This window comes from Oryctolagus cuniculus, chromosome 5, assembly GCF_051225735.1.
Source record: "Oryctolagus cuniculus isolate XC-2025 breed Fujian yellow rabbit chromosome 5, ASM5122573v1, whole genome shotgun sequence".
In the NCBI taxonomy this organism is placed as follows: Eukaryota; Metazoa; Chordata; class Mammalia; order Lagomorpha; family Leporidae; genus Oryctolagus; species Oryctolagus cuniculus.
Genome location: NC_142871.1, coordinates 160454522 through 160476730, shown reverse-complemented (window position 1 = coordinate 160476730; position 22209 = coordinate 160454522). Strand labels below are relative to the sequence as shown.

Here is a 22209-nt window from a genome sequence, read left to right as displayed (position 1 = left end):
ATAATAATCTATATGGTAATATAATAAAGGTTATATAATAATTGCATATAATTATATTTTATTGTTACATAGTACTTTAAACTTTCTGTGATATTTATTATCTCATATAACAAACATCCATCTTATATAATACATAAATATTATGGATTGCAATATGTGTAAATATATTATCCATTATTATTGAACACTTCTTCCAATTTAAATCCACACTGAAAGCCAAGAAAGTAACTCATAAATCAGGCTCGTTACACCTTGCAGTGAAGAAAATCAATTAGTAAGGATTAACTAAGTAAGGCGGGTTTATTTGCACATCCTCTTCATTTTCAATCTATTTCCTATCAGTAGCTGCATGGAAATCAGTCCTGAACAGAATCGCTAGATTTAGCTAATTCTGAAGGATACGTGATGCATGACAGAAAATTTCAGTAAGGGATCCGCCAGCAAAAGGGTTTCCATGGGCTGTGGGTCAAATGCTCACCAAAGACGGCTCAGGGCACCTGTGGAAATTTGAATGCTGCAATTCTGAAGATCACAAGAACACACACACACACACACCAAGCGTCTGCCAGGCCAGACGGACCAGAGGCGGTCATGGCTGGTCCTAGACAAGCTTTCCCAAGGGAGGGAGGCAAGCAGGAGGCAAACTCGGACCCGACCCAAGATCTACTCGACGTCACTACAGCCGACAGCTTGTGACGACTGTGACTGTCATGCTCCTTTTCCTGGTTTTCTCCATAGGTGGGACGTGGGCAATGGCAAAGGGAAAGATTCAGGAGCTTTTCATCCTGTGAAGCTTTGAGAAAGAGGAGTGCAGACTTTTAACCTCAAAGATCATTCGTGAACAGGTCCGCGCCCCTTTCACAGATGCACAATCATCTGTAGTAATAAAAGGATCCCTCCAACCTAGGATCTAGTCACATGCATCTTGAAAAATAAATCCAGATAATCCCTCGGTTAGAGAGGAGTCAGGATGGGTGCTGACACTTTTCTCATTGAATGACACTGACTTTTATTTGCGTCTCTTCAAGGTTCTCTGTGGGGAAAAGATACATTGATTCAGAATGGGATCATTTCAGGGCCAGCCAATGGAAGACTGTATGTGTCGTTTGTGACAGTGTAGCAGGACAGAGTACACACCACCCTTGGATTGTCACCTTGCCAGGAGCACACGTCTCGGCACTCAGTGTGTGCTGATTCCTCCCAACCATTTTCACTCCATCATGCTGGGCAGTTCTCCATGGCCATTCTGATGCAAGCAGGCTGGCAGGCAGCATACTGCAGACTGGAAACCCCTTCTATGGACACCATCCTACCTCGTTATCGGCACTTCGTGGATGCAGGATTGCTATTTACTGGAGCTCTCCTTCAAGATCCTGAAACTGGGCATCATTTCTCTCTGCCATCATCCTACCAGGGCCGGTCATTTCCAACTATCATTTGCCCTGTCATGTTGGCACGAGACGCAGAAGCAAAGCAGAAAGTGGTGCAGGCTGTTATTTTGTTGTTATTGCCTTCCGCATATACAGACGAGTCCCTAGTGCCCCTTTCCATATCTAAGTTCAACATTTTGGGCACAGGACCCAAATCCAGTAACATGCAGTTATGGAGTAAACAAGGAAATGAATCACAACAGCACTGACGAAGCCAGAGCTCCAGGGCCAAGTCACCCCATAGCACGCCCACACCGATAGGCATCGTAGATGTAGCGGCTGATTTTATTTAAAGCTGAGGGATGCGGGACTCAGACTGCAATAGGGAAGGGCCATCTGAAGGCAAATGCATGTTTTGCAACTTAAGCTGGTGTGATCTGTAAGCCTGGAGTTGCTGAAGCTTATGTAAAACCACATATCTTCCAATGAGAGCTGTAGTTCCCGCCAACCAGGGACACTTAGTGAGAACTATATGGCAGTCCTAGCTTATCCACGTTGCCACTGAAACTCCAGAGTGCAAACCAAGCTGATGGAGAAAGAGGAAGGCAACCTGGAAAAAACCATTTCCTCCGGCTCCAAGCTAGGCCTGACGCTCCTCTGCTGTTGGAAGCACACAGAGCCTCCCACCTGCTTTCTATTTCCGGGACACTGGCTTGCTGCCCTTCCTGACCCACGAAGCATCCACAGAGAACCAGGCGCTCTGGACTGTCACAGCACAGCATCTGCCACGCGAGAACCTCAGTTCACCCCTGGCCCCTCCTCATTCTGCCATTTTGTAGGCAGAAATAGCAGAGTTAACTTCGTGGTGACAATTATTTGAGAACCAAGTAAACTGTACAAATTTGTAAACTCTTGCGTGGCTAAATTAAATGCTATTTTAACTAACAGTTAATAGTGTTGACTGCTGTGTAATAGTAATTTTCATTTTTTACTGTATCTAATGACATTCTGATGACTGGAATTCTCTGTAGGGATACCAAATCATTATATTAAGGATGAGTGATTTTAGTATGCAGTGACTGATCAGTACAATAATATGTAGACTAATGCTTAAGCTAGTAAATTAAATCATTTGCACTACAGTGTTTGTCAACTAGAACACGGATTCTATTACGCCATTATATTATAATGTACAGCCTGCTTAAAGTAAAATAACAAATGAGCATCCTAAATTGGTAACGCATTAGTAGGATGATTTGTTAAGAGGTATAGAAAAGAGAAAAACAAGAGCTGGCTTCCTGGTGTAGCAGTTTAAGCTACTGCTTACGATGCCAGCATCCCATATGGGCACCAGTTTGAGCCCTGGCTGCTCCACTTATGGTCCAGCTCCCTGCTAACATCCTGGGAAGATCAGTGAAAAGATGTCCCAAGTGCTTGGGCCCCTGCACCCACATGGGAGACCTGGAAGAAGCTCTTGACTCGTGGTTTCAGCCTGGCCCAGCCCTGGCTACAGCACCTATCTGGGGAGTAAAACAGCAGAAGAAAAATCCCTCTCTCTCTGTCCTTCCTCTCTCTGTGTAACTGTAGCTTTCAAAATAAGTAAATCTTAAAAGAGACAGAGAGAAATAGTCCTAATCAGCCCAAACTCATCAACTCCTTATGGTAGGCAGCCATCAAACTGCAAAGAAACTTCAAAAAGTTTGTGGAAAAGTGAAAATAATTAGATAAGTTTCAGGGTTGATGTTTAGCCTGCAGTTAGATGGCAGTTAAGACACCTGTGTCACCCTTCACAGAACATGGGTCCAACTATCAGCTCTGGCTCCTGACTCCAGCTTCCTGCTAATGTGAACCCTGGGAGGCAGCAGCGATAGCTCAAGTGATCGGGTGCCTGCTACTGCTATCCATGTGGGAGACTTGGCTTCTACCTTCAGCTCAGCCCAGCCTGGCTACAGCAGGCCTGTGAGGAGTGAGCCAGGGGATGGCAACTTTCTATGTGTGTGTCCATCTGTCTGTCTGGATGTCTCTGTCTCTATGCCTTTCAAATAAATTTTTAGACATTTTTAAAGCAAGTTTATTTTTGGTGAAAAAAACTGAAGTCTGTGCATAGTTTTTTGTTTGTTTGTTTGTTTGTTTGACAGGCAGAGTTAGCCAGTGAGAGAGAGACAGAAAGAAAGGTCTTCCTTCCGTTGGTTCACCCCCCAAATGGCTGCTACAGCCAGTGCACCGCGCTGATCCGGAGCCAGGAGCCAGGAGTCCCCTCCCGGTCTTCCTTGCGGGTGCAGGGCCCAAGGACTTGGGCCATCCTCCACTGCCTTCCCAGGCCACAACAGAGAGCTGGACTAGAAGAGGAGCAACCGGGACAGAACTGGCACCCCAACCGGGACTACAACCCAGAGTGCCAGCGCCACAGGCAGAGGATTAGCCCAGTGAGCCACAGCACCAGCCAGCATAGTTTTTTCTCTTTTATTTTTATTTTTGACAGGCAGAGTAGACAGTGAGAGAGAGAGACAGAGAGAAAGGTCTTCCTTTGCCGTTGGTTCACCCTCCAATGGCTGCCGTGGCCGGTGCGCTGCGGCCAGTGCACCGCACTGATCCGAAGCCAGGAACCAGGTGCTTCTCCTGGTCTCCCATGGGGTGCAGGGCCCAAGCACCTGGGCCATCCTTCACTGCACTCCCGGGCCATAGCAGAGAGCTGGCCTGGAAGAGGGGCAACCAGGACAGAATCCGGCGCCCCAACCAGGACTAGAACCCGGTGTGCCGGCGCCACAGGCGGAGGATTAGCCTATTTAGCCATGGCGCCGGCCAGCATAGTTTTTTCATAATATGCATTCTCCATGAACCTTTTGAAGATGCTGCGTAAGTTATAGTAGGAAGCCTTGTAGACACCTTAAGTGTTGGTTCAGGAGATTTGCCTTGTGTAGGGAAAGAAAGGTAGGACTTCAGGGAAGGCTTGGATAATCAAGCCGAAGAACTGGGGTTCTGTCAGCATGTTAGACAAAATGAAGAAACAACAGGACTGAAAGAAGAAACCTCTCCCTTCCAACCTTTGACTGTCCATGCCTGGGGCACAATCGAAACCAGCTCCAACTGCAGCCGGTGCTCCTCCTGTCTGGTCTGAAAGCCATCACAGCTTCCCTAACTCTCGAACTAGAGGCCCTTCACAATCACTGAATGCTTTCAACTCAGCCTCTCCAAAAAACTAAAGTTCAGTGTCTAAGATAGAAGATTGATCAAACTGGAGAGAGACTAAAACATTCAAAAATCAAACAAAAAAAGGCTTATCTTACTTTTGTGAATGCAATTTTTTCTGCCTTTTTTTTTTTTTTTTTTTTTTTAGATTTATTTGATTTGAAAGGCAGAGTTACAGAGAGAGGTCTTCCATCCGCTGGTTCACTCCCCCAAATGGCCACAATGCTGGGGCTGGGTCAGATCAAAGCCAGGAGCCTGGAACTCCATGTCGGTCTCCCACATGGGTGGCAGGGGCCCAAGCACTTGGGCCATATTCCTCTGCTTTCCCAGGCACATTAGCAGAGCACTGGATTGGAAGTAGAGCAGCCAGGATTCAAACCAGTGCCCACATGGGATGCTGGCACTGCAGGTGGTGGCTTAAGCTGCCCCCCAACAGTGGCAGCCCCTCTCTCTGCCTTTCTATTTCTTCTATCAGAAATGCTCATCTCATCTTTTCTTATAATCCAAACTTCTAGACTTTCTTGGATCTCAGCGATTCTCAATCATCAGAGCACTCTTTGGAATAAACATTAAGGAAAACATCGCAGGAGAGAATTGGCAAACACAGGAAGGTGAGAAGAAGGAGGATTTTCCCACTTTTTCCTAAAGCAGAAACTATGGGATGGGGTGCAGAGAGGAGAAAATTTGATTCTAAAAAACCCGATGTGTTTTATAGAGGAAGCTTTTAGCATGAGGTCTACCCTGTTTAATGCAACTTAAATGCATTTAACTAAGCACTTGCTAAGGATCAGTTAATAGGAGTCGAGCACAGTGTAGGTCCTAGATGAGTATTCTTGAGTCACTCTCCTCTAGAAACCCACAATGGAGTAGAAGAGAAAACGTGGAAATCAAGAATTACTACAAAGCTCTTGTGTCTTAAGGCACGGACACCTAGAACCCCAAGAGCGCCCAGAAGAGAGACCCTAACTTTGTCAATGGAGTGTATGAAGGGCTTCCTGCAGACTTCACCCTACATGTCAAACAGGAGTTGGCCAAATTAAAAAAAAAAAAAAAAGGAAAAAAGGGCTTGCTATAATGTTTTAAAAAGCTTAGCATTTTAAGAAAATGTAAGATACTAACCAAGATGCAGGAGAATAGCAAGGGTAGCCCCTGACCGTCAACAAGAACTAGGTCATGGAGAGTATTTTGGGCAGGACACCATACGCCATAGTAAGGTGACCATAGATCACACCTGTGCATTGCAGTATCATTCCCTGGCCATGGAGAAAGCCTGAAAGAGTGCAAAGGTACAAACAGATAAGAGTCAGAAAATGATGGTAATAGTTACAACAGATGATATGAACATGCAAGGGACAGCAGGACTAGCAAGGCAGAACTAGAGGGCTAGCGCAGTCGTGGGTTAACACTCTGCCTCCAATCCAGCTCCCTGCTAATGCACCTGGGAAGGCAACCAAGATGGCCACAGAGCTTTGCTCCTATCATACGTGAAGGAGTCCGGGATGAGCTCATAGCTCACAGTTTTGGCCTAGCCCAGCCCCAGCCAATTGGGAAGTGAACCAGTAAATGGAACATCTCTCTCTCTCTCTCTCTCTCTCTCTCTCTCTCTGCCTTTCTGATAAATAAATAAATCATTTTTTAAGGCAGAAACAAATATATTTGCAATGTGAAATAGTAGGTACTGATGGGGATATGGATTTGATACAGAGCAAGATAACTAAGTAAATGAGTACTAGGCATGATACAAAGAGGTTATTCACTGGTTGCATTCATTCACTATTAAACTTGGAGAAAATTCTAATATAACACTACTAGGTATCATTCTTCAAATCCAGGCACTTTACCCAAGATGCATTTCAGAGACAAATATTGCCGTTGAAGATGACCTTATTCGTGACAGTAATCAGCGGGTGTGCTCTCTACTAGGGATTGCAACATTCCTGCTCTAGACAAGCTGGTTGGCTCAGTAGTGGGTTCCCGACTCAACAAACAAGCTGCTCCAGCACACGACCTCTCCCAACAGGCGACCAGCCAAACCTACCAAATTCGCTTTCAGATAATTTTTAAGACACTGAGAGTGAATTACTAAATCTACAGTGAGGAAAAAAGCTGAGAAAGAAAGATCACCAAAGAAGGAAGCCCCCCAGAGAAGAACACACACCTGCTACCAAAAGGGAAACACACTTTGCAGTGGTGCTAGAGCATGTGGTGGGATGTGCAGGCTGGGCACTGCGCAAGAACCTCTGAGAGAACAAGCAAGATGGAAGCCAGCACGCACTTCACCCACCAAGCCAAGCACACATGCTTGGTGCAGCAACCACCCAGAGGAGGGCTGCAAAGTCCCCGAAGTGGCAAACAGTGGGCCAGTAGGATACAGCCCAACTCTCTCAGTAATGCCTGGCTGTGCATATCTCGTACTATGCCTTCCACAGCAAAAACTGCTGTTTAAGGCATGTGAGAGACACATGCATTTAACGGATGTTTTGGTTTAATCAACATAGCAAATGTTTACTTTTTAAAATATTTATTTATATATTTATTTATTTATTTATTTGAAAAGCAGCATGGAGAGAGAGCAACAGAGGGGGAGAGAGAGCGAGAGAGAGAGAGAGAGATCTTCCATCAGATGGTTGACTCCCTGGATCCCCACAACAGCCCGGGGCTGGGCCAGGCTGAAGCAAGGAGCCAGGAATTCCATCCGGGTCTCTCACAAGCGCGGCAGAAACTTAAGTATTTGAACCAATCACCAGCTGCTTTGCAGACAACATTAGCAGGGAACAGGATAGCAAGTAGAATGGCCAGGACCCAAACAGGTACTCAGATATGGGACGCAGCTGTCCCAAACGGCAGCTTAACCTGCTCCTCCACGTGCGTGCGCCGTGCGTGGTTTTAAGCAGAGCACACAGGCCCGCTCCATTGTCTTACTCAGGTGATTCACACATTCATCTCCATTGCTTCTGTTGAAGGCAATTGAGTTTGCACCCCTGAGTGAGAGTACCTGCTGTGACTCTTTTCCTTGCCCCCTAGAAGACCCTACTAAGCATAAAGAGGAAAAAACAGAGAGGGGAGAAACAGAAAGAGAGGTCTTCTATCCGCTGGTTCACTCCCCTAATGGCAACCACTGCTGGAGCTGTGCCAATCCAAAGCCAGGATCCAGGAGCTTCTTCCAGGTCTCCCACGTGGGTGCAGGGGCCCAAGCACTTGGGACATCCTCCACTGCTTTCCCAGGCCATAGTAAGGAGCTGGATCGGAAGAGGAGCAGCTGGGACTCGAACTGGCTCCCATATGAGATGCCGTCACCACAGGCAGAGGCTTAGCCCACTACACCACAGTGCCAGCCCCAAAAATAAATAAATTTTTAAACTTAGAAGAAAATGTGAGTAGAGGAAGATTACCTAGATGTACAAAGCCAAGATAATAGCAACGTGTGGACTTGAGGGACTGCTGGCACTGAACAAGCTATCCAGTTCCGTTAGGATTCACACACCCTACCCTGAAAAGCCTTTCACAAGGCGTGCAACCTCACCTCAGTTCCGTCTCAACACCGCCACGCAGATCCTGCAGGGGTAAGGCCTTGTTGCTGCCCAGGGCTTTAGTACATTTTGAGGCCGGATACTTTACAAGTAGTGTCTGTAGCTCACAGTTCTGGTGGCTGGGAGAGCCAAAGAGCACAGCACTGGTGTCCCGACCAGGGCCCCTGGCTGCACCATAGCACGGCCAAACCAGAACCAGCAGGGGCGACTAGATGTGGGGAGGCCTGGCCTTCGAACCAGGAGCTCCTTCGAGGACTAACTTCTTCCTGAAGGTGGAGCCCACGTGACCCAGTGACCTTCCACCCGTCCTGTCTCTTAAAGGTCCCACCCGGCAAAATCACCCTCTTGGGAACCCTACTCCACAGCACATGAAACTCTGGGAACCACGTCCAGCCTTAGCAGGTGCCTCTCTGTTCAGCCTTCATTGCCTCTGATTTCACCTCATTTGCTCTCCTCCTAGCTCATTCAGCTCCCACGGTGGGCTATCAGGCCGGGATACAGGACTGACACAGGGGACAAGGTGACCTGCTGTTCTCCAAACACTTGGCATTAGCACTTTCTCATTGTCACCGCCTTGCCTACAATAGTCTTTCCCATGTATCAACATGTTTGAACCCCTCAGCTCTATCATATCTTTGCCCAAATAGCACCCTCTCGGTCCAGGCCAGCACTGGGGGGTTAATGCCCTGGCCTGAAGCGCCGGCGTACCATACGGGCAGGCGCTGGTTCAAGACCTGGCTGCTCACTTCCTACCCAGCTCTCTGCTATGGCCTGGGAAAGCAGTGGAGGATGGCCCAAGTCCTTGGGCCCTTGCACCAGTATGGGAGACCCGGCAGAAGCTCCAGGCTCCTGGCTTCGGATCGGTGCAGCTTTGGCCATTTTGGCCAACTGGGGAGTGAACCATCGGATGGAAGACCTCTCTCTCTCTCTCTCTCTCTCTCTCTCTCTCTCTATAACTCTGACTTTCAAATAAATAAATAAATCTTTTAAAAAATCACCATCTCTCTAAGGCTTTCCACATTGACCCTATTTCTTTTTTTCTTTTTTTTTTTTTTTTTTTTTTTTTTTTTTGGACAGGCAGAGTGGACAGTGAGAGAGAGAGACAGAGAGAGAGAAAGGTCTTCCTTTACCATTGGTTCACCCTCCAATGGCCGCCACGGCCAGCGCGCTGCAGCCAACGCACCGCGCTGATTCGATGGCAGGAGCCAGGTGTTTCTCCTGGTCTCCCATGCGGGTGCAGGGCCCAAGCACTTGGGCCATCCTCCACTGCACTCCCTGGCCACAGCAGAGAGCTGGACAGGAAGAGGAGTGACCGGGATAGAATCCAGTGTCCCCACCGGGACTAGAACCTGGGGTGCCAGCACCGCAGGTGGATGATTAGCCTAGTGAGCCGTGGTGCTGGCCCACCTTGACCCTATTTCTAAACCCCAAGCTGCACCGGTCCTGTGCACTCTGGTCCTCTCCCTACCCGTTACTTGTTGGACATTTTCTTCCCGTCCTGATACCACCTGCTAGCACATGTCCACTCTTCATGTGTATTTCTCCCCTTTGAAGTGTCAGCTCCACTTGGGCAGGAATCTTGATCTCTCATTCATGCACAGTGTCTGACACTTAGTAGAGCCTTAATAAATATGTTGAACACATGAATCAAGGCTTACTCTGGCCAGATGCTGAAATGTGAGCCTTAAGAGAACTTCCCTTCTCATCAGATTTACTGCTGTTAACAATTCTTGAAGTGAGGAGCCATTCCTATACCCATTTCACAGATGAAAGAACTGAGATGTGGAGAAAATTAGAACAACTCTATGTTCACACAGGGGATAAATGGCAGCACCAAGATTCCAACTCCTTGCTCCAGATTCCATATCTAAACTATGAGAAGCAGCTTGGATGGTGACTGTAGTTCAATGGAGACAAAACTAATACATGCGTTCTTTCAGTCACCAGTTTTTCTGAAAGCCCTCAACCAATAGCTTTTCTGGATTGTGACACCCTAATCAAAGACAGAGGAACTGAAGTAGCGAAAGAAACATAGAGAAGAAAGTAAGCTATTACATGTATGGGGAGGGCAGGCACTGTGTCTTAGTGAAGCCACCACTTGAGACTATCACATCCCACATTGGAGTGTCTGGTTCAAGTCCTGGCTACTCCACCCTCCTGGTCCACCTGCTAATGATCCTGCTACTGCTCCTGGGAAAGAGCAGATGATGGTCCAAGTACTTGTGTTCCTGCCACCCACCTGAGAGATCCAGATGGAATTCCTGGCTCCTGGCTTTGGTCTGTCCTAGCCCTGGCTATTGTGGGCATTTGGGAAGTGAACCAGGGAATAGAAGGGAGTTTCTCTCTCTCTCTCTCTCTCTCTCTCTCTCCCTCTCTCCCTCTCTCCCTCTCTCCCTCTCTCTCCCTCTCTCTCCCTCTCTCCCTCTCTCTGTGTCACTCTACCTTTCAAGTAGATGAAAATAAATAGCTAAACAAATAAATCTGTTTCAATGCATGGGGAGGAAAGACAAATATTATGGGGCACAGTTTACTGCCCAAAAAGAGGACGCCCACAAAGATCAATAATTGAGGTACTTTTTTTTAGTGCCTCCAAAGTGAGTGTGCACTATTTTTTAATCAATAACTCAAATATGGCTCAGGTCGAATCAGCAGGATTTTTTTAATGTGTTTGTCTAACTTCCATAAGAACTTCAGTTCATGAGAGCAGTGGCCACCACTTAGCTGTACTTGGGTTCTCCCAAGAAGCTAGTACTCTGCTCTGCTGGATGAGAAAGGAGAGTACTGGCAAATGTAGCATAAAACAGAGTAGGGGCAGGGGACGTGGATAGATGAACTCTTCCACGGCTTCACATGGGAAAAATCTACTTACATACATATTGCTATATAGTGATGGTTATCAATGCGTGCTGAACTGGAAATTAAGTGATATCTTTTCAAATAGTACCCAGTGAAAAATGTGTGAAAAAAGAAAATATTTTTTCTTCATATTTCATGCACCTAGATGATCTTTCAAGATAGTAAGGGGCTGGCATTGTGACACAGCAGGCTAAGCTGCACCTGCAATGCCAGCATCCCATATGGACTTCGCTCCAAGCTGCTTCGCTGCTGATCCAGTTCCCTGCTAATGCAGCTGGGAAAGCAGTGGACAATGATCCAAGTACTTGGGCACCTGCACCCATGTGGGAGAACAACATGAGGCTCCTGGATCATGGCTTCAGACTGGTGAGCCCCAACCATACTCGCCATCTGGGGCGTGAACCAGTAGATAAAAGATGTCTCTCTCCCCTCCCACCAGAACACTGACTTTCAAATAAAGTAAATTTTTAAAAAATATTTTAGATGAAAAGAAATATTTTAAAAACTAGGGTTTTCCATCAAAGTATATAATTCAGTAAAAATATATAAATTCAAAGTTGCCAAGTGTAGGATACTGTTGCATACATTTAAATTTAATCAAAATTTTATTTTATTATTATTGTTATTTTATTTGAGAGGCAGAGACAGAGAGAACTCCCATCTGCTGGTTCACTTCCCAAATGCCCAGAACAGCTGGGGCTGGGAATTCAATCCAGGCGTCCCACTGGGTGGCAGGGACACCACTGTTTCCGTGGTCACCTGCTGCCTGCAAGGTGCACATTAGCAGGAAGCTGGAGTTGGCAGCAGAGCTGGGACTCAAACGCAAGTACTCCAATATGGAGGTGTGGGCATCTTAACAGCTAGGTCAGACTTTCAGCCCTAGTCAGATTTTAGAGCCATCACAGCTGGTATTGTGAGTTTCAAAAAATGTAAACCCAGTTTTCTCAAAATTACTCCTAAGTATTTCCTTCACATCTTCTGAATCTACCAATAACATGGTATAAACATCTCCCTAGATTTGTTTGTTTTGTTCTATAAAGTAATTGCCTAACTCCATTTTCTCAGATGTTAACTATTTCCTGCTAATGACATCACAGTGCTAATACTTTGCTCTCTAATTTTGACAGGCAAATAAGGCCTTGACTAGATTACGTTAAGTAAATAAATGTGTGCAGAGAGAGTATCTAGCATTGTGTTTTATTTTAGCCCACAATGCATAGACCAATATTTTAAAAGGATCAACAATTTTGCCTCGTACCTTAAATGGAGACTTTTGCCACAGGACACCCTTGCAGAATGAGTTTAACATGACCAGATCTGATTTTGGGGAAAAAAAAAAAAAAGTCACATGACATTACAAAAACAATTTTTTAAAATTTGAACAAAGATATTTTTTAAATTCCAGGAATTTTGTTGGCTCTCTGATGATCTGAAACAGGTTATTAAAACATGTAATTTTTTAAAAATTGCATTTAATCGGGAACCAGGGACACTGCATTTCATGTCGGTGCTCTCTCAGTGCTTAGAATGCAAGAAAGCAGATGAGCAGACGAGAGCATTTCCTTCGCCTGCATATTTCACTAATTTGTGTTATTGGGTGATCAGATATCCTTACTTAAGGGATTAGCCACTGCTGTACCATTTTATTCCAGTGTTCCAAGAATTCCTTTGGAGATTAAAAACAAATCCTTGGAATAAGGATCCAATTTTTTTAGTCCAAAATTACTTCTTGGGACACCAGTGCAAAACATCAGAAATGAGCTAATCCCTTTAGAAAGGGATATTTGATAACTCAATAGCACAAATTAATTGTGAGAATGCTCAGGGAATCCAAATGCATTATAATTAATTTAATTCTTAAGAAATACATTGAATAATGTAGTTAATCCCCATACATGTAACCTAGTGGAAGGAGGGTGGGAGCCCGTTCTTGCCCTTCTTTGATTTTTCTGAGCCAAGAAATCAGCCTGAAGTTCCAAGAAGCGAATTTTATCTTTGCAGCTCTACAGGCTACACGTATTCCTTTGTAAAACATTGCATACGCGTACAAACTCTATTGCAAAAAGGCAGATAGCATTTTCAGTGTACAAATACGCAGAGACAGGTACAGACAGATGACTCCTACGACGCAGCGTAATAAAGTCTGTGCAGTAGAATGACTGTGTTCTTCCCGTCAAGGGAAACAGTCACATCATTGAGAAAAGAGTCTATGTGGTGAGCATGGTAAAAGCTGAATGCATACATTGTCGTTCATGGACCTAATGACTCATTTTATTTTTGCACCAAGAGGTCCGGAGTTACGAAAGCATTGTATTTTAAGTTGTGAATTTCTCATTACAGAAATGTTTTATGTACTGTTGCATTCAGATTAACTTTCTTTGGTGATATCCACCACCACCACCACCCACCACTGCCCCCTATACCCCACCCAAAAATTTAGTTATCAGGCCTAGTTTATGGCATTCTTAGCGTGCTTCAGTGGGAGACATCTAGCAAGTACGATTGGTAGAGTCTCAACTATATCAAACAATATCTTAGCTACTCATGCCATCCAGCTTCTTTTCGTTTTTAAGATTAAGATTTTTACTTATTTATTTGAAAGTCGGAGTCAGAGAGAGAGAGGGAGGTCCTCCATCGCTGGTTCACTCCCAACGGCCACAATGGCAAGGACTGGACTGAGCCAGCGGGTGCAGAGGCCCACACACTCAGGCCATCTTCCACCACTTCTCCCAGGCCAACAGCAAGGAGCTGGATCCGAAGTGGAATGACTGGGACTCGAACCAGCTACCATATGGGATGCTGGCATTGCAGACAGCAGCTTTACCCGCTATGCCACAATGCTGGCCCTGTCCAGCTTCTTTTCAAAGACTGTCAACGTTCTCAAGCCCTTTTTATTAAGACCATCAGCATTCCACAGCCAAGCATTAGCAATCTAGAAGGGAATTGGGAGTGAAATGTTTCTCCTCCACTAACATTACATACGAACAACCAAAACCGTAAAACCAAATATTTATTTGGTCAACAGCTGGATATTCCAGGTAAGTAGTTTCAAACAATACGGCCAATTCTTATGACTTCTCCATCTAATGATAACCTCATTTTTTTCCTCTTTTTTTTTTTTTTTTGTTTTTTTTTTCAGAGGGAGAGAACTTCCATCCGCTGGTTCATTCTCCCAAATGGCCACAATGGCTGGGCTGGGCCAGGCCCAAGCCAAGAAGTCTCTGTGGTCTCCATGGGAGGCAGGGATCCAAGCACCCAGGCCATCTTTGGTCACCCAGGAGCAGTAGCAAGGAGCAGTGGAGACTCCAACTGCCACTCCAACAGGGGAAGCCAGCTTCATACCCTCTGTACCGCAAAGCTAGCCCTCCTAATAACTTGAAGAGGAACGTGGAAAGCCATTCCATGCCAGCAATCTTCACACCAGCTCCAACTTGCTTGCTTCTGGGACAGTTTCTGGGAACGCTAGCAGAGAAAAGCAGAGCCCTGATTCCCATCCTACTCCCACTGCTGTCTGTGTAACTCCAAGGATTAAGGTCAACGTCCCCCCATTCGTCCAATGAACAGCCATTGTTCCTTTGGTGCAAAAGTCATGACTGGCCACTCTGTGCTAAGCCACACAAACATGTAACTCATGGTCCTGTCTAGTTCCAGAGGAAGTAACCATCAAATGGAGGGAGAGACAAGAGATCAGAAAACAATAAGATTAAATAACCACGAAAGGTGACTACAGTGACAACCACAAACTAGGTGACCCGTGAGTGGGTCAAACAAGGAGCTTTTATAGAGGACACTTGGAGGTCGGCAGGGCTGCTCAGACACTAAGGAGAAAGAATTATTATGCCGGCGCTGCGGCTCACTAGGTTAATCCTCCACCTGCGGCGCCACACCCCAAGTTCTAGTCCCGGTTGGGGCGCTGGTTCTGTCCCGGTTGCTCCTCTTCCAGGCCAGCTCTCTGCTGTGGCCCAGGAAGGCAGTGGAGGATGGCCCAAGTGCTTGGGCCCTGCACCCGCATGGGAGACCAGGAGGAAGCACCTGGCTCCTGGCTTCGGATTGGCGCAGCGCGCCAGCCATAGCAGCCATTTGGGGGGGTGAACCAACAGAAGGAAGACCTTTCTCTCTGTCTCTCTCTCTCACTCACTGTCTAACTCTGCCTGTCAAAAAAAAAAAAAAAAAGAATTATTATGCTTTCCTATTTGTGTGTCCACACGCTTCCATTGCAAAAGGTGGGTGCTGGATTAAGCACTCTTATCACTCTTAGCACTCTCTCACATCTCCTCTAAGTCCTGGCATTGCAGCCATTTGGGGAGTAAACCAACAGATGGAAGATCTCTCTGTCTCTGTCTCTCCGTCTCTCTGTAACTCTACCTTTCTAGAAACTAAATTAATCTTAAAAAAAAAAAAAAGCAAATCTAACAACTGCTGAGACAAAGATGATTGTCTTTGCCATTCTTCTCTTTGTCTTATTTTAGGTGTCAAATAATTTTGGGGCTGGCGATGTGGCACACGAGGTTAATCCTCCACCTGAGGTGCCGATATCATGGGCACTGGGTGCTAGTCCCAGTTGCTCCTCTTCCAGTCCAGCTCTCTGCTGTGGCCTGGGAGCGCAGTGGAGGATGGCCCAAGTGCTTGGGCCCTGCAGCCGCATGGGAGACCTGGCTCCTGGCTTCGGATCGGCATAGCTCTGGCCGTTGCAGCTATTTGGAGAGTGAACCAATGGAGGGAAGACCTTTCTTTCTCTCTCTCTCACTGTCTGTAACTCTACCTGTCAAATAAATAAATAAATAAATCTTTAAAAAAAATAATAATTTTGCTAATAGATCCCGTCATTCTTTACCAAATGGGGAAAGCAACCTACGTTCACCATCTTTCTGAAGTGTTTTGAAGACAAATTAGTTCAATCCAAAAGGACCTGGCATTCCTGGAAGAAGCATGCTCCAGACCAGGGGGTATGATCCTGTTACGTGGATCAGCTTATGTGACTCGGTCCACAAGTCATCGCTTCTCCAGCCACAGAAAACACACAGCTAAGTACAGCAGGATCTGAATCCATGCACTCCACATTCTTGGATTCAACCAAATGCAGATTTAAAACATTTTTTTTTTAAATCTTGCATCTGGGGGCCAGTGTTGTAGCACAGCTGGTTAAGCTGCAGCCTGTGATGCTGGCCTTCCATATCTGACTGCCAGTTCATGTCCCAGCTGCTCCACTTCCTATCCAGCTCCCTGCTAATGCATCCAGAAAGCAGCAAATAATGGCCCATGTGCTTGGGCTCAGGCCACCCATGTGGGAGACCTGGACGAAGCTCCTGGCTCCTGCATCAGCCTGGACCAGCCCCAGCCATTGTGATCATTTAGAGAGTGAACCAATGGACAGAAAATCTCTCTCTCCCCCGTACTCTGCCTTTCAAACAAATAAATACATCTTAATAAAACAAAAACTTCTATCTGCACTGAAGATTTACAAACTTTTTTTCTTCTCATTATTCCCTAAGCAACACAATATAGTAGTCATCGTGGAGTACTTACATTGTATCAAGTGTTATAGGTGATGTGGAAATAATTTAAAGTATATGGGAAGATTTCCTGGGTTCTATGCAAATAATTTTACATAAAGCACTTACCCATTTCAGGAGTTTGTTATCTACAGGGACCCTGGAACCAGTCTCCCCAGGATACCAGTGGAGAACAGTGTTGTAAAAGTGTCTGTTTTAGTATATCCCCCAGGATCTGCAACACAGAGATCAACAATGCCACAAATGAACACACTGAAGGCAAGAGGCCCATGTTTGGGATTTTAAGCTATTGGAGGTGCAAAAGTCATTAACATCCTACCTGCTGTGACCCATGCTGCTGGCCAGAGAAAAGAAGACTCTCTGTCTGGGAATCAGTTATTTAATATCTTTCCACATAAACACATATAACATAAACAATGATACCTATCATGGAGGAGATATGTAAACCTGAGAATTCATCCCCAGGGCTGTTCAATGCACAAACGGGACACAAACCAGAATGCACAGGCTTAAGAAAGGACGGAAATCCTGACACAGGCTGTAACAAGGATGAGCTGTGAGGACAGCATGCTACGGAAAAAGAGCTCAACACACAAGAACAAATATTGCATGATTCCACTCGTAAGGCATACAGGATACTTTTGTGAGAAATGGAATTAAAAGGTAAGTTTAGGGGTGAGTGTTGCAGCACAGCAGGTTAGGAAACCACTTTTGATGCCCACATCCCATACCAGAGCACCTGGTTTGAGCTCCAGCTACTCCGATTTTGACCCAGCTTGCTCCTAATGCACATCCTGGGAGGCCGCAGGTAATGGTTCAAGTAGATGGGTCCCCTGCACCCACAGGGGAGACCTGGATAGAGTTCCTGGCTCCTGGCTGCAGCCGGGCCCAGCTCTTGCTATTGCTGGCATTTAGGGAGTGAATCTGCAGATAGAATCTCTCTCTCTCTCTCTCTCTCTCTCTCTGTCTGAGTCCCTCTGCGTGTGTGTGTGTGTGTGTGTGTGTATGTTGCTCTACCTTTCAAATAAATAAAAGCATTTTTAAAGTTTATTTGCATATAAAATATTTGAAACCCACACATACGAAGGAGAGGTCTTCAAAAATTCACAAAAATATACATCATGAAAAAAAATCAGAGAAAAAAAGTAGAATGATGGGGGCTGGCGCTGTGGCATAGCAGGTAAAGCCAGGTGGAGTCCCAGCTGCTCCACTTCCAATCTCGCGCTCTGCTGTGGCCTGGGAAAGCAGTGAAGATGGCCCAAGTCCTGAGGCCCCTGCACCCGAGTGGGAGACCCGGGAGAAGCTCCTGGCTCCTGGCTTCGGATCGGCCCAGCTCCAGCAGCTACAGCCATTTGGAGAGTGAACCAGTGGGCGGAAGGCCTCTCTCCTCTCTCTCTCTCTCTCTGCCTCTGCCTCTCTGTAACTCTGTAAATAAATTAATTTAAAAAAATAAAGTAGGATGATGGTTTCCAGGGGCCAGGGTCAGAGGGAAATGGGAATGTATGTATACATAATGGGTGCAGTGCTCTAGTTTTGCAAAACAGAAGTTCTGTAGATGGATGGTGGCAATGGGTGTCCAGTCATGCATACACTTAATGCCAGTGAACTGTAAACTTAAAATTGGTTAAAATGACAAAATTTAAGATGCACATATTTTATCACAAGTTTAAAAAGCAGAATGCAATGGAAATGTGTACAAGGAGATGATATGACATCTGGGAATTGCCTGAAAATATTAAAAGAGAAATAAACAAGGTATAAATTAAAAAAAAAAAACTGCTAAAACTGAGTGCTGTGCACAAAAAGTCAATCATATACTATTTCTCTGGTTTATGTCTAAAGGGTCCATTATTATAAAAAATAGTTTCATCACTGGGGTCAAGATGGAGGAGTAGGCTTGGGAGCCTTGCCCCTGGAGACTTGTGGATGACTGTGGTGGGCTTCACAATGGGTACCTTGGGCAGTGGTATCTCTCAAGCAATGGAAGGTTTTCACAGTGTTCCAGTGGGAGTAGATCACAGCCTAGGTGGGAGTCCAACAGCCATTAAAACCAGGGCTCCTCTATGATGTTAATTGAAAATAGATCTTAGTAAAAAATAAGAATGAGAACAGGAGAGGGAGGAGGAAGAAGGATACGAGGGTGAGTATGGTAGGGAGAATCACTATGTTTCTAAAGTTGTATTTATGAAATGCATAGAGTTTGTATACCTTAAATAAAAGGTTGTTTGGGGAAAAAAAAAAGACAGGGTTCCATGATTGGCAGGTAGCTTAGCAGTTTGGGGAGGTCTGTTTTCCATGATTGACCCTAGTATGGCTCAAGTCAGAGGGACAGAGACCCCTGGAACTCCATCACAAGTGGTGCTCCAACAGGAGCCATCCTGGCAGCGAGAAATGGACCAGAGGCCATGGTAGGGACGGCTGCAGGGGTGGCATTCTCTCTCCCAGCTTTAATGGAAGGAGCTGGAATCTTGTTGACGAGATTTGCACGTGCACAGCTTCCCAGTGGTCCTCAGTTTGCCTTCAACCCAGTTACCGTCCTCGCTATTTGGAGACTACCGACAGTATCAGCAGGACTTGTCTCCCGGGATTTCTTCAACAGAGTGAACTGCAGGTCAAGAATTGCAGAAGACCAAGCTTCAGGCTTTGTAAGCCGTAGGCAGGACAGCCATGGCCAAGCAGGCTACAAAGAGACATTGAGCAATTTTCCTACTTAAAGGAACATGTGAAGTATTAAAAGATAAGACATTCATTTATTCCACACTTGGATTGCATTTGTGACCAAAATTAAAAACTCCCAGCGTTAAAAAGAGAATATAGGTGCTTAGAAGACAAAGGACCAAAGGGCAAGTAGTGGCCCATCGTTTTCTGGGGACTTCTCTGCCTGGTCTGGTGCCTTGTGTTATTCAAAAGCTCCTGGAAAAGAGAGAGAGAAAAGGAAGGAAGAGAGAGGAAGAAAGAAGGAAAGAGAGAGAGAAAGAAAATGAAAACTCAGAATATAGAGCATGATCACAATGTTGCTTTCTTTAAAGGAATATCTTCATGTACTTTTACATGTCTGAACAGTACTGCATATGCAGGCACTGCCTTTGAAATAAAATGAAATTGAATTTTAAAACAAGAAGAGTTCTCTAAGTAAGAGTCCTGTAACAAATGACCCTCGATTGCACAACATTCTGGAAAAATGACATGGGGCAGCTTGGGCTCCATCTCTGAACTGCAGAGTGGGGTCAGGGTTCCGGGCCTCTGGGGTCTGAGGATCTGGGGGTTTGGAATTCACCAGGCGGTGGCTCCTGCTCTTGGGCTTCTGGAACAGACACACACACACACACACACACACACACACTTTCCTCCATAGTTCCCCCTCCCTGGGTTAGATTGATGAGGGCCCACTACGAAGCCCTGGGTCGACCCCTGGGAGTGAGGCCAGCCAGGGCCAGCAGCCGGGCTCTGCCCCAGGCGATCACTGCAAAGAACCCAGACACAGAGGCTGGAGAGAGCTGGGGCAACTCACCCTGGGGCCAGGCCCCTTTTAAAAAACCAGCTCAGGGACTAGGTTCCAACTGTGGCTTTTGCATTACAATCGGCCCAAGGCAGAGGGCATGAAATGGTCTTGATGTGTAAATTTCGTGTTTTGCAATGAACAGTGCGTGCTAAGATTTCCTACCGATATACAAACAACTTAATTTCAGGTCTTCTGCCCTGTTATAGCATTTATATATTTCATGGTCTCCCACAAAATAACAATGTGTGCCCGCTCGACCATCCCCAAAGAATCCTATGGGGTTTTTTTAAATACACACCACATATAAAAACTATTTCTCTCAACATCTATTATGGTTACCTATGAAGTAGAATACAACTAAGAGGGTGGATTATAACAATTACTAATGAAAAAAGGCCAAATGACATTCTCCTTCTTTGCAACGAGAAAAATAAGCCGATCCAAAAAGTTTTGGGATGCCCCTCGTGCAATCATTACGGCGGGGTGGGGGATACCACCCCAAATGGAATTTGCCGACACCCTGACTCCCGGCAAATCTGCAGACTGGTCTGAGCCTCCTGAGAGGCCAGAGACTTCGATTTGTCAGGCTTCCAGTCCCAAGCAGGTGACCCAACATGGACAGGGACAAAGTGACCAGAGAGAGAGGTAACTGGGTATTTCTCCAAAATAGCGAAAGGCATTGCTTGTCTTTCATTTTGCATGTAGATTCACTTTTGGCTCTTCAGGGGAAAGAGGGCTCAATGCACTTGACCTGAGGGTACTGCTCTGCAGCAGAATCTGATCTGGGCTATAATAGGGTCACAGCGTGGGGTGATAACCTCACTCAGCATCTCTACCAGGTGCAGAAGCAAGCACAGGTGCACAGGACTCCCAGTGCCTGCGATGCCTCCCCACCTGCTGTCCCTCCACACTCTAAGAATGCGTGATGGGTGCACAAAGCAGATGGTGACCGTCAAGAAATAATGGAGAAAGCAGTGCTTTGCAGCAAATTCTTTTCTTAAAAGATTGGTGTGCTTGTCTGTTTGAAAGGCAGAGGAACAGGGAGAAGGGAGAGACAGAAACAAAGAGAGATCTTCCATCCCCTGATTCACTCCCCGAGATGGCTGCAACATCCCGGGCTAGATGGGGCGGAAGCCAGGAGGAGCCAGGGACTCCATCCAGGTCTCCCCACGGGGGCCAAAGCTCGTGGGCAATCTCCCACTGCTTTCCCAGGAGCATAGGCAGGAAGCTAAAACAACAGCAGAGCACCTGGGGACTCCACTACTCCACTGCACCACAATGCCAGTCCCTAGGAACCAATTCCATTCCTATATCATCATCCTAAAATCCTAGGAAAGCTTTTGAAATAAAAAATAATAGTCTATCACAGGCTTGTTGGTTTTTTCCCCTGCATTCTGGTCATATTTTAGCAGTTTTATTAGATTATACAGTAATCAGTGCCACCTATTTTATGATGCGACTGATAGTGAATGACCCAATCACTGACCGCTTTGCTGTGATTGGGAGATAAGCTCTGAAGGGCAACCCCCTGGTTTGAGGCCCACCCTCAAGCAGACTGTGGACCTGGAGGAGGTGCCGTGGGCCAAAGGACTCCACCCTCCAGGGACGAAGCCCTCACACCTGCAAGAGGAAGGGAGCAGTCACTGCTCAAGTCCCTTCCAACTCCTGCGTTCTGCGACTCCATCAATAAGTATTAGATGACAGCTTGGAGTCCTCCAGGGGAAACCTGAGCCGGCAATCCAAGTCCGCAGAAACAATGACCCGAACAGAGAGTCAGTTTCTGAAATGAGAAATATGCAAAACCGCTGGGGAAGAGGAGACAAAAGCCCTGACAGCAGGAAGCTACACTAAGCCGCTTTTCCCAGCCCTGGTTCTGTCCCAGGCGCTGCTCGCGGTTCCGAGAGATCTTCTCTCTTCTTCCCCACGCTGGTCTGTGCACCTTCCACACCCCCAGAAAGGACACACATGTCACTCACGTGATATTGATCCACGTGTCCTGGTGCTGCATTCTCGCTCACTTATCACCTAGACCGCTTTCGGTTCTCCCAACAGCCGCACCGTCAGAATGCCCTGAAACACAAGCACATATTAAGAGCAAATGACTCCTTTTAAGACGCTGACCTCAAGTTCTAGTTTACTAACCCAAATGACTGGAGTGGGGCATATTAGTCCTTTAACCTTTTTTATTACGCATATACATGAAAACAAAGCAGGGATTATTTTTTTTCCCGGTGTATTTTTATCTTCTC

At 46.1% G+C, this 22209-nt stretch overlaps 1 long non-coding RNA gene and 1 pseudogene across 14 annotated transcripts in view; one reads left to right on the top strand and one right to left on the bottom strand.

Annotated features, from left to right (window-relative positions):
* Window positions 1–8608, bottom strand: part of LOC138849718 (uncharacterized) — a 184901-nt gene extending 176293 nt beyond the window's left edge. For 10 of the 14 annotated variants that reach the window (XR_016234289.1, XR_016234292.1, XR_016234281.1 and 7 more), the window contains exon 1: window positions 8083–8417. This is a non-coding gene — a long non-coding RNA (uncharacterized LOC138849718). Of the gene's footprint in view, window positions 1–8082 lie in introns of all 14 variants that reach the window. The other 4 variants (XR_011388811.2, XR_016234282.1, XR_016234290.1 and 1 more) reach the window with 4 other exon arrangements.
* A 9733-nt stretch (window positions 8609–18341) lies between these two features.
* On the top strand, window positions 18342–19062 carry LOC100356975 (mitochondrial import inner membrane translocase subunit Tim17-A pseudogene; annotated as a pseudogene).
* Window positions 19063–22209: the final 3147 nt, after the last annotated feature.